Source organism: Protopterus annectens, chromosome 1.part1 (assembly GCF_019279795.1).
Source record: "Protopterus annectens isolate FY-2018-M chromosome 1.part1, PAN1.0, whole genome shotgun sequence".
In the NCBI taxonomy this organism is placed as follows: Eukaryota; Metazoa; Chordata; order Ceratodontiformes; family Protopteridae; genus Protopterus; species Protopterus annectens.
Genome location: NC_056726.1, coordinates 754,415,622 through 754,431,366, shown reverse-complemented (window position 1 = coordinate 754,431,366; position 15,745 = coordinate 754,415,622). Strand labels below are relative to the sequence as shown.

At 41.7% G+C, this 15,745-nt stretch overlaps 1 protein-coding gene across 1 annotated transcript in view; it reads left to right on the top strand.

The window, feature by feature from the left end:
- Positions 1-15,745, top strand: part of DNAI1 (dynein axonemal intermediate chain 1) — a 2,249,827-nt gene that overhangs the window by 866,243 nt on the left and 1,367,839 nt on the right. The gene's annotated exons all lie outside the window — the stretch shown is intronic.

The following is a 15,745-nucleotide window of genomic DNA, read 5'->3' as shown; positions in this document are numbered from 1 at the left end:
TACTACCATAAATCTACCATTATTGTCATTTTCCTCATCTATTACTATTAGAGCCCCTCTGGCAATCAGTATTATTACTCCGTTTACCTTTGTCTCTAATATTCTGCTGAATATCCATCCTATCCTTTCTTTATCAAATTCACATGCTTATTTCTTTCCAAATGCATCTCCCAGCAGCATTCCTGCTTGTACTATGCATGTACTATTATAATTCAGTACTCTTTCCATTTGGCTAGACCTGTAAGGCCATTTACATTCCATATTATGGATAGAGTTGCCATTATGATAAAAAACTGTTGTCACCACTTATTATACTTGACAGTTTTTTAATGTGTATTTCCAACTTTTTCCTTACAAGCACACCCTAATGTTTGTCAGGATGATCTTTTGTACAGTTGTTTCCTCTCTTCAACATTTGAAACTATGTCAAATTTCTGAAGACATTTTCTTGTAATGAAAAACCCTCAAACTAAAAAACTGAACACATTTTCAGAACACCCACATCTCCTACAAACCTAGAACAACTGGACAAAACTATGCGCATTTTTAACAAATGAAGTGTATCCCTCTCCAGGTAGGGACAATTACCCCAAATCAGCAGCTACACCCACAAGCATAACCTATTCTAAAATGAAGGTCACGCATACTAAAATTTATGTTACAGTCCGTTTTCCAAGTTACACTGATTGCTGTCTATTCTTTTCTTATCCCTGTTCCCTTCCCATATGTGAAAAACATTGTGTATGCTTTCAAAACATTAACCTTTTTAGCCCTGAAGGAAAAGGTGCAGTGGCTTTCATTCAAAATAAATTATGCACTGCTCTATTAAATGCATTACAGTATTAAGGCTGCTGGGAAGGCCACTATATCTTATTCACTTGCCATAATTTCAAGCTTTGTTTTTCACTGAACTGCTTGTTATTGTACCTTTAAATTTTGCATTCCCCTCATCAAAAAATGCTCAATAATCTGATGATTAACTGCTTTTACCTGCAGACAGTTTGCCCCATGTAAAAGTAGTAAGCAATGAAAAAAAGCTAACAACTTACAGATATTTGAAGGAATCTTTACAGATTTCACTCAGAACAGAATGTATGAAGTTCCCCTGGTTTAGTGACTTCAGCTGCAGACTTTTTGTCAGTCATTGAACATTTGCTAATGGAAAAGCAAGCTAATATCTTTGCTGATTATCATGTTTCATGGTTTTCATCAGTTTGTTTTACAAGCCTTTTTGCTTACACAAACATGTTCAATGCTTAAGCCAAGGACACTAATCAAGAAATTCTCCCTTCCAAAACCAGAAGAAATTATCATCTTAGCTCTACATATAAGATAATCAGTAGACTTTTAGACCCCGCCCCAGCAGCCCTGATCTTAGCATTATATTAACTTGGACTTACTTCTGTTCAGCCTTTCTTTTTACACTGTAAAATCTATATTTCTTGCAACTAAAAAAGTACTTGTTTAATTAATGTCTTTAACACATAGATCAGTCATTGAAAAGACTACCCACACACACATTTAAGATACCTATGACTGCACACTATACAAAACTGCTTTATAATATAACATGCAGTTTATATGATGAAGTATTTTATACAAGTACTAATAAAAACAAAAATTGTTTTACTTACTTCCTTATTCTCTGTAGTGCTCTTATAAACATTACAAACCTTTTCCAATGTTCCAAGGGAAGATGCTTGAGAGACAGAAAAAGACACAAGAGTTATCTAGAAGAATTGGGAGCACCTTGGACCTGAACCAGAGTTAAGTGTTGGGAGATGAAAATGATCAGAAAGAAGACCAGCAACATTGAAATTAGTGGAAAAAATGCAAGATTTTAAAACATCAGTCACATTGTGAAATATGTTTTTTCAAATAAAAGTGGCTGAGAAACAAAGTGACTTTTGTTGACATGGTTAAACTTGTGGGTGGACTAATATACTCAGCCAACTTTTTTCTTCATTTCAGTCTTTGATTTTTACAATTTTATAAAGGTCATCTGAACAACTACTTAAAGCTTTTATTTTTCCAGCATTTTGTTATCTCAGTTGATATATTCCTTTAATGTTTCAATTATTTTAATAACTTTTGAGTACATTTTATTCATTTTTTTTTTCTTCTGCATTTCTGGAAGCCATCTCTTGAACCAAAGCTGAAGCTTGAACTGCTTTTTGCTGAACAGCTGTTGAATCCTTCCCAGACAGTGTTTTCTTTTCACCTTTTCTGGTTGATTTTCTTTCAGATTTTCTAAATGTTTTCTTTGTTGGCACCTAGGCAGTGTTAGTACTTGCCAGTAACTGAATTTTACCTCAAAACAGTTTCAGTGGTACTCCTTTTTGTCAGTTTCTGTTTTCACACTGGGAGAACTGAAGTTAAGCCATTGATCAATGTGCAGCCATCTTGGAACTCCCTTTCTGTTCACATCTTATTACTTATTTGCTTATCTATTTTTCTACAACTTTCATAGATCTATATTTCTGTCACATTACTGTTCTATTTCATTGTGTAGTTTAAAAAAACATGTAATAACACAAATAACTATGCAACTCAAAACTAAGTGTAATGAGTTCTTCACCTAAATCAGATAGTGGATATTCTTATGCTAAGCTGGTTGCCTCAAAATAGCTCCTCCGTTTTGACTTTACTGCTTGGGGAAAAAATGTTATCTCCCTATTGTGGCCATTTAACTAAAGTTGTTCATACCACAAGTCTGAGGAAAAAGGAAAAAAGAAACTTGCAGTCATTCCTGATATAGCATAGATGTAAACATCCAGAAGTGAAGACAGGAAGATCATAAGAAAGAACATTCATTATCATATTCAGTTTTTATTGCTGAATCATTTTACTGCGGAACAAACTTTATGTAAACTAATACATTAATTTTCATGTCCAGCCACAGCTTCTTTTCTTAACACTTTTATTGAATTATCACCCAAGACCTATGCAAACATATATTTATGTAAAACAAAACAAACCATGCTAACATGTTCACAGTTACAAACATTATATATCACATGCATGCTTTTAAACATTTATCTACTATCCAGCATTACATAAGTTGCTCAATTCCTGCCTTCCATTAAATCTCACTCCTCCTTCAAAACATTGTTCTCCATGTATTGTTCATAGGTGTTCCACAATTTCCATTTTTTCGGTGTGGTTTGCTTATTAAGATCACATTTCCAGTTATTTTTTCTTGTTATAATATTCATTACATCAAGTACTGTTGGTTTAGACTTTTATTTCCATTTTCTACTGATTGCTTTTTTGACAGCCACCAGAATTAAATTTAACAAGGTCTTACTAAGTCTAAGCAATTCAGATCCTATATCCCAGCTAAAAATAAATAATTGTCTTAGTTACACTCATTTCCATACTTAATATTTCTGACAGAGTACTCTGTAGGGAATTTTTAAAGTCTGCAAAGTCATTACACTCCCAAAATATATGTTGCCAGTTACCTCTTTCTTCCCCATTACACCATGTACCAGAGTAAAATTTCTTTGGAGTCTGCTTGGGATATAAAAATACTAATGTAAACACTTCCAGGCAAAAATCCTAAATCTTCTACACTTTGTTGCATATTAGGGAGCCATACATATGCCCTCCCATTGTTTCCTTTTGAATTACTTATCCGGTCTCTCGTTTCTAATCTCCTCTGATTGATTCATGTAGTTATCATGCAGCATTTTATATGCCCTACTAATTATCACATTTTTAATAACAGCTTCTAGTCTTGTGCCCACTATAATTCAAAACTAAATGTCTTTATAAATGTGTGTGTGTGGGGTGTGGGGGTAGAAAAATAATTTCTTTGGAGTCCCAGGGACTATGCTTACAACTGATAAAAATATAAAGGATACTGGCTTCCCTTGTGGATCCAAGTAGGTTTATTGTAAAAGCCTCATCAGACTGGGATCTCACAGTTGTGCTGGTCAGCCAGGAGGGCTATCCTAAATATGATAAGTCTAAAAGAAAGACAGGAAAAAGGGCTTGAAAGCTGCACTATGGTTAGCCCATGTCAATTAGAGGTGATAGTGTCAACATCCCTTTTTACTACTGCAAACATTTCTTCCTCTGGGGCCACCCTTTCCATCTTTAGATCTACTAATGCTGATGCTACCAACACTGATACCAACTTACTTGCTCACAATGACATCTGTTCTAACCTTTGTTGGCTATACCAAAGTCAAATCTCCTATATCCTAGATATTTGACATTATATGCCTTTCTCGTGTAATAGCTTGGCAGTCAGGCCTACTTGGCCAGAAATTCAGGGAATTTCAACCCCGTCCATTTAAGGAATTTGAACAATCCATTCCAAAGCACAGTGCTTAAAGTCAACCTGTAATTCCACACTAATTATTTGTGCCATTGTGTATAACATAGATGTGTCTCTTATACTCTGTTAATATTTTTGCCTATATATAGTCGTGAACCACTCCTTTAAATGTATTTATTTTATTTAACATTTGTTTGCCAGGATAGTCCAACTGGACAACAAGTGTCCATTTTCAGCAAAGTCCTGGGGAGAAAAACTCCATAAGTTTACAGAGAGAAGAAAAATTTACAAAAGAGACATTACAGAGTAGTAGCACACAGATTGTAGACTTTACAGCAGTTAGAATACAGTAAGAGGATTTTACCCCTTTTGGTTAAAAATACAAGTGTACAAAATATACAATGAAAGTAGATAAGAACCTGGTAGAGCACTGCAATATATTTCACAACTGAATAAGAATATATAAATGTTTAAATTTCCATATATGCATTCAACAAAATATACATGAAAGAGCATATATATGTATATATATATATATATATATATATATATATATATATATATATATATATATATATATATATGTAGCATGTTGTTTGTGTTGTCCAGGACAGATGGGTTGTAGGGGTGTAGAAATAGTGAGTGGATGAGGCTTCAGGGCATCAATTACAGTTGCATAGATGGTTGGTGAAGAGGTATGTTTTCAGTAGGCTTTTGAAGGAGAGTGTGGAGTTTTGTATTCTGAGGTTAGGGGGAAGGTTGTTCCATATTTTTGCTATTTCGTGGGCAAATAGTGATTTCCCGGAGTTGTTTTTGGACTGATGGTTTCAATTAAGGCTCTGTTGGAGGACCAAAGTTGTCTATTTGAATTGTAGAAGTTCAGCATGCCAGTCAGGTCAGGGGTTTTCTCAGGATAGTACAGAATTAGATGATCTAGGCTGAGTTGATGGCACCTTAATAGGTTTGGAAATTCAAGCCAGTGCAAGGCTTGTAGGGAAAGGCAGTGGTGGGATCATGATTTGGCATTGGTAGTGAATCTAGTGATTTTATTGTAACAGATGGAAAATCTGTTAAGGTCAGTTTTGTAAAGATTAGTTAGAATTGGAGATGCATAAAGTGAAGTAGATAGGAGGTGGGTCCTGGCTATTGCAATTCGAGATTCGGTGGTTAGATAACTTTTACAGCGATAGAGGGAACCTAGCTTTTTGTGGACTTTAGTGATGGATGTTGATATGTGCTTTGTGAATTTGAGTTGCTGGTCAATGGTAACTCCTAGGAGTTTAGTCTCAGTGACAGGGATGATTTAGGTTTTGTTGGAGGAGAGTATAGAGAAGGTAAGGTTGCTCATTTTAGTAGAGTGGAATAGCATTAGTTGTGTTTTCTTAGGATTTAGTATGAGTTGTGAGTTGTTAAGCCAGTTCTCTATTTCAGAGAAGGCTTCATGGGCTTTTTGTTAAAGAAGTTGGATGTTGCGTGTAGAGGATATGAGAGTTGTGTTTTCAGTGTATTGGACTATGTCGGCTTTAGAGGTAGCTGAGTGGAGTTGGTTTGTGAAGATATTAAAAAGAAGGGGTCCTAGGATTGATCCTTGCAGCACACCTAAGGAGGTTGGGAGTGGGGGATAGAGAGTTATGCCATTTGATGGATTGCTGGCAGTTATCTAAATAGCTTTTAAACCAGAGTGGGATGGGGTTGTTAAGGTTGAGGTCAGAGAGACAAGACAGTAGTTTATTATGTGAGGCTGTGTCAAATGCCTTGGATAAATCTAGGAAGGTATCTGAGACTAATTTATCTAGATTCCTGTGGGAGTTTATAGTATTGGTGAATTTGAGTAGGGCAGTGGTGGTGCTGTGGGATTGACAAAATCTGTGATGGATTGAGAAGAGAAGGTTGTTGGTGAGAAGATATGAGAGGAAATGGTGATGAATACATCTTTTTAGGATCTTAGAGAGTGGTGAGAGAATTGCAATTGGTTGATAGTTTGAAAGGTCTAGGGAGGGGCCACCTTTGTGGAGTGGTATAATTTCCCCTCAGGTTACTGATTCTGAGGAAAGTGTGTCATTTGATGGTCCTTTGAAAGGATTTTCTTTTTCTGAAACAATTTCTAGAATGAATCACTTGTTTCAGGGAGAACATAATGGCAATCCACTCTCTGTGAAGAAATATTATGATTTACTTCAACTGGAATTCCCTGAACCTACTCAAATTCTTGCTGTTCTTCCACTTTTGGAGGATGTATTTATTACAGCCTGTAAGTGCCTGATAGCCAGCCTGCTGCCCCCAAGAAAGCATATAGATTGTATAAAATTCCTCAGTCTTATAAGTTTTTTATATTCTAACCTCATATCAGACGCAGCAGTAATTTCTCTGGTAAACACAGCTGCTGCTAAACATCTTAGAGAGATTAAATTTACCTCAGTTCAGGTGTCCCATTTTTCCTTCCAGCTCCAGTACAGTCTGTAACAACAGACACCTCAGATTTTGCTTGGGGAGCAGTGTATACTGGGAAAAAAATTCTAGGATCTCTGTAGCAGAAAAGACAGACCAAACACATAAATGTGAAAGAGATATTGGTAGTTATCAGTGCCTTCGATGCTCTCAGTCATCTGTGTGGAAACCAAATTTTATCTGTTCAGACTATCATGGTAGCCTGGGATGTAGCTTTTTAGCACAGTCTCACTGTATAGGAATCTTAGCATCCCATCAGAGCACAGTTTTGTTGCAGACAAGTTGAGCAGGACCAGGACAGACCCTTACAAATGGAAACTGAATCAGTGAATCTTTCAGTTATTGATCCATCTGTAGGGATCACTTCAGGTAATTTTCTTTTTGTCTCCAGCCACAACAGTCAGTGGCAAACTTTGCTCCAGGACTTCATGCACAGAGGCCCTGAAAACAGATGTCTTTTATTTTCCTTGGACAGTAATTTTCCTATATGTTTTTCCACTCTTCTCACCAATATCCAGGATCATTCTAAAGATTCAGCCAGACTCTCCAAATATCATTGTGGTGACTCTATTTGGCCCAGAAAATAGTGGTTCTTCCTTCTTTTCAAAATGGCCAAGGGCTGTTACCACAAACTTTTTCACAGGCTGGAACTACGCAGTCAAAACAGGGGGTCTTAGATACATCTCATAGGTTCATAGGTAGGTTCTAGGCTATTGGCCCAAGGGCCTACGTAAGCCTAGCCAACAAGGTTCCCTGGCTTATGCCACCCAAGAAAGTTATTTTCCTGTGCCACTGTCGAGCAGAGACACAGAAGTGATCCCAGGGGTGTATTTCCTATTTTCCATCCACTCATCAAGATTTTTCTTGAAGAGTGCTAATGAAGAACTTTACTTGACATAGATGGGTAGCCTGTTCCAGAGTATGGGAAGTCTCTGGGACAGGAATCTATCCCTCTAGCATGTCCTGTTTATTGTGGTGACAAGGTTTAGGTCCCTAGAGTGTGTAGCTCGGAGGGATTGGGATTTCATTAGGTGTAGCATGTCCAACAGCTCTGGGTTTGACATATTTTATATGTTTGGCAGAGATCACCTTGGAGTAGGCGGTATGCTATGGAGTAAAGCTGGAGAGCTGGAGTTTTTTGAGCGGGCAGTGTAGGGCATTTGTTTGAGGCCAGTAATTCTCTTTGTGAGGTACTTCTGTGGCCTTTCCAGCTGCTGCAGATGTCTTGTGAGGTACATTCCAAAAGGGGTGTTGTACTCTATAATGGGTCTAATGAGTGTCGAGTAGAGGGGAACAATGACCTCTTTTTTCCTGGATGAGAACCCTTTTATGATGGTGTGCCATGTAGAAGGACTTCCTGACTACTGTGGCGATGTGACTATCAAAGGAGAGAATACTGTCCACCTGGGTCCCAAGGTCTCTTATCACACATTCGGTGTTAAGTAGATTGCTGCCTATGTGGTAGTTCATGGGTACAGAGTTTTTACCAAAGGGGATGACACTGCACTTTTTGGCATTGTGCTTGAGGCCATGGCTGTGACACCAATCATCTATCTCAAAGAGGCCCTTCTTTAGGATGTCCACATCATTTGGGGACTTGATTATGGCTCCTAGTTTGCAGTCATCTGCAAACTTCATTAGCCAGAGGCCTTCTGTGTTAGCCTGTATCTCAGCTCCAAACAATTGCAACTAATTGCTTGGATGGTAGAATCTTAATAGCATCTAGACATCTATTTTCTGAGAATATGTAATGTTTTATGTATTTAGCATTTGTTTACTGGGAAAGTCCTACTTGGAACAAAGCCAATTTTCACTGGAGGCCTGGGGAGAAATGCTCCAGACACGTCTTTGAAACATGGGAGGAAACCAGAGGACCCGCAGGAAATCCACATGAATGCAGGGAGGAATGCAGACTCTGCACAAATGGCACTCCAGCCAAGAATCAAACTGGAGAACCTGTTGCTGTACCACTGCGCCATCCTAAAGAGGAGGCAAGAAATTCTTCTACTAGAATGTATATTAGCAAATGAAGAAGATTTTTAAGTTGGTGCAAAGATAAGAACCATAACCCTTTTAAGGCTAATGTTCCTCTGGTTCCATATTACTTGTGGGAGTTTTAATCATTTGGCCTGTTTTACTCCTTCATCAAGATTCTTCTGTTGTCCATTTCATCATGTCTGCCCATGGATCCCCTTCTTTCAGTACATTCCAATTTCATCAACTGAATCAAGATGTTTTGAAAGGGTTTCTGCATAACCATCCTCCTAGAAAACAGGTGACTACTTTTTGGGATCTTGCTTTTTTTGTAAAAATTAACTGTTACACCATTTAAACCAGCTCATCAGGCTGCCTTGAGATTCTTAACATGGAAAGCAGTTTTGCTGACTACTTTAATTCTGGTTCAACATTATCTAATTTTCTACAGACAGAGTATTTAATTAATAACTAATCCTTTCTTTATGCCTAAAATGTTATCTGAGTTTGCTTTGAGTCAAGCTGTTTATCTCCCTGTCTTTCCAGAATCAAAAAATGAGGAAAAGAGGTACCTCATACTTTAGATACCCAGAGTCAATTCAAATATTATCTTGACAGAACTAAACCTTTAAGGAACTCAGATTAGTTGTTAATTTCTTGTGAAGGAAAAAGAAAGGACAGCCTGTGTAAAAGCAAAGGTTGCCTCATACTGTTACCTTTGTTATGCCTGCCACAATAAGGGTATTCCAGGCATTTCAAGTCACATTCTACTAGGGCCTTGGCGTCATCACTAGATTTTTAAAAAGGATTGGATTCTGCAAGTACTGTAGAAGTAACCAATTGGTCTCCTTTATATACATTTATAAAGTAATACAAACTGGATTCCTTTTCAGGTCTAAGACATGATCTTTACTAGGTCCACTTTCTGGGAGCTCCTCAAGCCTCATCCTTCCTCCTTCCAGTCAGCTTAAGCTGTGGTAGTCTACCCTTATAGCTAAGGCTTCCACAACATTTATCAATATAAACTTACCGTAACAATAGATGTTAAGTTGTCTATTTTGCCTTCGTTCTTGCTGGTTGCGATCGGAGCCGATCCTCAGCACCGACTCGGCCATCTTCTATAGCTCGAGAGCTGTTTACTGGCTCGCGGCTACCCCTTATCCCATGATGCCTAGCACTAGCTACTCAGATCTCGTTTGCCGCTTCAGCTGCGAGGTGTCGTTTTTCTGGCTCAGGCTTGTATTGACTTTATTATAGAACTTTTTTCTGTGAAATAATCTTTTTTCTTGGTAGGGTATTCTAATTTTTAGTTTTATACTTGTTGTGGTAGTTGAGTGTATTTTTTGTAGTCCTCCCTCCCCACTTAGAACTCATTTTAATTAGAGAGTTCTACCCCTCCCCCTCCTTATCCTTTTCTTGTCAGGTTAGCCGTTTAGTTTAGAGGCTTTCCTTATACTTTCTTGTTAGGCCATCCGTTTGAGTTAGAGGCTTCCTAAAAAAAAAAAAAAAAAAAAAAAAAAAAAAACTTTAGTCTGTATTATACTGTCTGTGTTTTTTTCTGTAGACTGTATATTGCTTATTAGCTAGTTTTGTCTTTTGGTTTCAGGATGTCTAAAGAATCCAAGGTGTCTGGGTTCAAGAAGTGTGACTCATGCTGTCAGAAAATGTCTCTGACAGATGGGCACACTTCTTGCGTCTATTGCTTAGGTGCTGTGCACCTGCAGGACTCTTGTTCTATCTGCCATGCATTTAATCCAAGAGTTCTGCAGGAGCGTAAGAATAAGCTTATTCTTAGGGGCCTTTTAAAGCCCCAGGATTCACCGGCCAAGACTCAGCCTGTGAAATCCCCCAAATCATCCAAATCATCGGCTCCAAGTGTGGAGCTGTCTTTGGTTCAGACTATACCTGCTACTTCGGTTCCGGCTGGAACCGATAAGACTCTCTCCCCGTCGGCTCCATCAGAAACCTCGGAGCCATCGCGGAGCCATAAGAAGCTGAGGTCACCCTCTCTGGAATCGATTCATTCGGCTCCTCTGTCTCCCCTGAATCAGAGTGAGCGCAGTCACAGGTCATCTCACTTCTCTCAATCCTCTAGACTCTCGGATCATGGCGTGGAGAGAGTGATCAGTACGTTGCTTAAGTCGCAGGCACTTGCCAAGATGTTGTCCAGCCCTCCTCAACAGGTGTCGGCTCCGTCCTCTTCTATCGATGTTCCTCTTCCAACTCCATTGAGCTCGGAGCCAGAGTTCGTTGGGGTTCGAGTAGTGGAACCGTCGGCTCCTATAACTCTTTCTCCTTCAGTTCCGTCGTCGGCTCCGATTCCCTCAGTGGTGCCGTCTGTCGAGGGATCTGGGTGCTGGGGCTCCCTCGTCGGCTCTGAGGGGGGGCGAGTGGCATCAGACCCTTGTCCGACCCCGTTCTCCCTCTCGGAGCTTCGGCGCAGGTGAGCTCGGCTCCTACATCGGCCTCGGAGCCGTTTCCCTCGGTGCGGAGAAGGATTCCGATTTCTTCGGAGCTGGAGCTTTCTCTGCATCGTGGCAGGGACGTCTTTGATGTCATGAGGAGTGTGCTGGCCACTGAGTCAGCTCCACTATCGGCCCCATTGGCTCCGTCTGAGACCTCCCCTGACCATTCAGAGGAGCCCCCTCATAAGAAGAAGTGCAAGAGGAAGCACATTGACTCCTGAGTCTGTCACTTCTGATACAGACTTAGATGGCTCGGAAGGGTCCCCGTGATCCCCCTCTGAAGATGTTTCCTTTTCGGACATCCTCGAAATGCTTAAGCAGAGGGGGAACTGGAATCCCCTAGCAACTACCGAGAATGAGTCTGTATTCCTGGATGCGGTCGGTTCCCGACCTTCCACCTCCTGGGTTTCTCCGCCTTTCGATACACTTATGTCTGTGGTGGCTCGAAAGGCTTGGTCAGCTCTGGATACAGTGGAACCTACTCCGAGGAGACCTGGTAAATTCATTACAGCACCCCAGGACAAACAATTCCTTTCGAAAGGTGTTCCTGTTGATGCCATGGTGGTTGCAGCAGCCACGAAAAAGGAGTTAGCGGAAACTTCTGCGTCTGTCCATCCTCCTAACAAGGAGTCTAGGACCATGGACAGATATGGGAAGTGAATGTTTGCTTCAGCGACCTTTTCTATGAGGTCACTGAACTACTTATGCCATTTTACCCGGCTTCAGAGGGATCTCCTTAAAGAGCTCGGAGATACCCTTCAAGATCCATCAGCTGAGGGGGCTCAAGCTAAAGTGGCTTCCCAGCTGGCGACCCTTAATTCTGTAGTCAACTCCTCCATGAGGCTCATTTCCTATGCAGCCGATGGTGCGAGTAGTTTTGCGGAACCCTTTAGAGCATCATTCACCAACACCCCCTTTGATGGTTCCTTTCTTTTTGGACCACAGGTGAAAGACACTTTTACTAGGTGTGAGCAAGAAGGCAAAATTCTCTCTGCTGTGGGAGTCCATTTTTCCACTCCCTCCAGACCATACCCCAAGGGTCAGAAGAGTTGTAAAATCTGGTTCCGAAAATTACAGGGAGCCTCGCCTGACACACGTAGCCTTTTTCCCTCCAGGGGCAGAGGGGGACACAACAACAACAGATGCTGCCCTCGTGGCAGAGGGGGTCCGCAGAACCAGGGCAACAGAGAATCTTTCTCTGAGAAGCCCTTTCAACATCCCTGAAGGGTTGCCCAACTGCCTGCCTCTGGAGGCAGTCAGGGGAAGACTTTCTCTGTACCCAAAAGCCTGGCAAAGTTTAACGCAAGACAAATGGGTACAGTCAATTATATCTGGAGGATACAAAATTCCCTTCTCTCAACCCCCCCTTACCTTCGAGCAAATCCCTTCCAGATGTTCCACCCAATCTGAGGGACCAAGCAGTCATAGAAGTTTCAAGACTGCTAGAAAAAAGAACCATCCAGGAGGTCCCGGCAGACCAACACGGATCCGGAACTTACTCAAGGTTCTTTTTGGTACCAAAAAGGGCAGGGGACTGGAGACCGATTCTGGATCTCAGCAGACTAAACAAGTCTGTTCAAAGAACAAAGTTTCGGTTGGTGTCGCTACAGTCCATCCTACCCTTTCTGGGTCAGGACAATTGGATGTGCTCCATAGATCTTCAGGATGCGTACTACCACATCAAAATGGACAGGCGCTCCAGGAGATTCCTTCGCCTGCTGGGAGCCAGTCATTACCAGTTCAGAGCTCTGCCCTTTGGTCTCACCACAGCCCCCAGGGTGTTCACCAAATGTATGGCAGTGGTCACGGCTCTCCTGAGACATTAAGGATTCCAGGTGTTTCTGTATCTAGACAACTGGCTCCTCACTGCTACTACCAAGCATCAACTTCTCCAAGCCAGGGACTACACAATCACAATCTGCTCCCAGCTAGGCATCACAATAAACTTCGAAAAATCTGCCTTGTTGCCCTGTCAATCTATTACCTATATAGGAGCAGACTTAGACTCAAGGAACATGTCTGCAAGGCTGCCGCCAGACAGGATGTCTACAATTCACCAGCAAGTTCAAATTCTAATGAAGAACGAAAGGATCCAAGTCAGGTTCATCCTTCAAACTCTTGGTTCCATGGCAGCGGCAATTCTTCTAATCCCTCTGGCCCGCTTTCACATGAGGATCCTTCAGTGGCTTCTGTTCATACAATGGTCTTTCCAACAGCTGCCCATGTCTCACATGATCATGATTACAGAAGCATGCAAAAGGCACCTTTCCTGGTGGATGGTCTCCCCACTAGTGTCTCAGGGCAGACCCTTCATTCAGCCCCTCCGGTGGCCACAGTGACCACAGACACCTCCCTGATAGGGTGGGGGGGGGGCATTATCAGGGCAGGACGGTCCAAGGTACATGGCAGCCTCACGAGTACCATCTGCATATGAACATCCTAGAAATGAGAGCCGTGCTCCTAGCATTGCAAGCATTTCAGGACTCTCTCCCTTCTGGGACCATTGCAATTCAAACGGACAAAATGTCAGTGGTGTGGTACATCAACAAGCAGGGCGGAACCAGGTCCTATCCCCTGTGTCGAGAAGCACTCAGACTCTGGCAGTGGGTGATTTCCTCCCGTTTTCTGATTGCAACGCACATCCCTGAGAGGTCCAACATCATAGCAGACAGGCTCAGCAGAGCTATTCTCTTGCCTCACGAGTGGTCTCTGAATCAGGTAGTTGCGGATCTGATCTTCCGCAAATGGGGACAGCCTTGCTGCAATCTTTTTGTGACCCCCTTCAACAGCAAGTGCAGCAACTACTTCTCCATTCTTCCGCTTCCAGGTCACTCTCCCAGAGACGCTCTTGTCCACGATTGGTCTCAGGGACTCCTCTATGCCTTCCCTCCGTTTCCCCTGATACCGAAGCTCATACAGAAAGCTATATCGTTGGGTTGCAAAATGATCCTCATTGCCCCCTACTGGCCTCGACAGATATGTTTTCCGTTCCTGCATCATTACCTTCTCGAGCAGCCCTGGACTCTGGATCCCATTCCAGACCTGCTGATTCATCAGTCAGGCGGGTTGCATCAATCCCTTCAAACACTCCAGCTCACAGCTTGGTTGCTCCAATTCCAACCCTAGCCAGGCTTCCCAACATTTCCCCGGCCGTGCGTGAGATTATTGTGTTCTCTCACAAGTCCACGACTAGAAAAACGTATACTAGTAAATGGAAACGTTTTTCTTGTTGGGCAGAGGCTAGGAACATAGATCCCTTTTCAGCCCCAGTCCACGAAATTTTGGAGTTCCTAGCAGAACTCTTTCATTCTGGGTCCGCTTCTGCTACAATCAGGGTTCAATTGGCGGCCATTTCTAACTTTCATGTTGGGTTGTCTAATTCAAACATTATGCCTCATAAGCTCTGTAAAGTCTTTCTAAGAGGGACTTCTCTCCTTAGACCTCCAGTGAGAGATCCCCCTCCTTGGGACCTTAATTTGGTACTAACCTCCTTAATTATGCCCCCCTTTGAACCTGCAGCATCGTGCTCAATTAAATTCCCATCTTGGAAAACACTCTTTCTGGTGGCTATTACATCAGCCAGACGCATCTTGAACTTCAGGCACTATGTGTTCGTCCTCCATACTTGGTCTTTCATAAGGATAGGGTTGCGCTGAGGTCTAATCCATCTTTCCTTCCGAAAGTCTGCTCAGAAAATAATTTGAACCAATCTATAGACATTCCTGTGTTTTTCCCTAACCACACCAACAAGGCAGAATACAAATTACACCAATTGGACGTTCATAGACAATTGCGTTTTTACTTGCATAGGACCAAGGATACAAGGAAGTCGGACCAACTATTCCTTTCCTATGCTCTAGGCAAACAAGGTCTCCCAGTTTCCAAAGTGACCTTATCCAGGTGGTTGTCTCACATTATTACCTTCATTTATCAATTGAGAAACAAAGACTTGCCTATCAAACCGAAAGGTCATTCTACTAGGGCTTTGGCCACCTCTGTATCCTTCCAAGCTAGGTTGCCCATGGATTCTATTTGTGCAGCTGCCACGTGGGCAAATCCTCATACTTTTATTTCTCATTACAAACTAGATATGGTCTTCAGGAGCAGAGCTGACTTTGGTTCCACTGTTCTAAAGAGTCTGTTCCAATGAGCCACCCAGGATTGTAGGTGCTAGGGACGCTGTCCCAACCAGCAAGAACAAAGGCAAGATAAACAACTTACATAAAGAAGTTATGTACCTACCATAATGTTCCATGTTAGTTGTCTTCATCTCACCTTCTTCTTGCGTCCCACCCTCCATCCCCCTGTCCTATTGGATTGAGAGGAGTTTTGGTTTCACTGGCTGAGTATTCTCTGGTTTGTTTCCTCTACTGACTTAGAGAGTATGATAGGTATGCTCAACCTGTTCTTGGGCAGGGTGTTTCTCTGGTTGAGTCTGGGGTTAGCTATTACAAACGAGATCTGGGTAGCTAGTGCTAGGCATCATGGGATAAGGGGTAGCCTCGAGCCAGTAAACAGCTCCCGAGCTATAGAAGATGGCCGAGTCGGAGCCGAGGATCGGCTCCGATCCCAA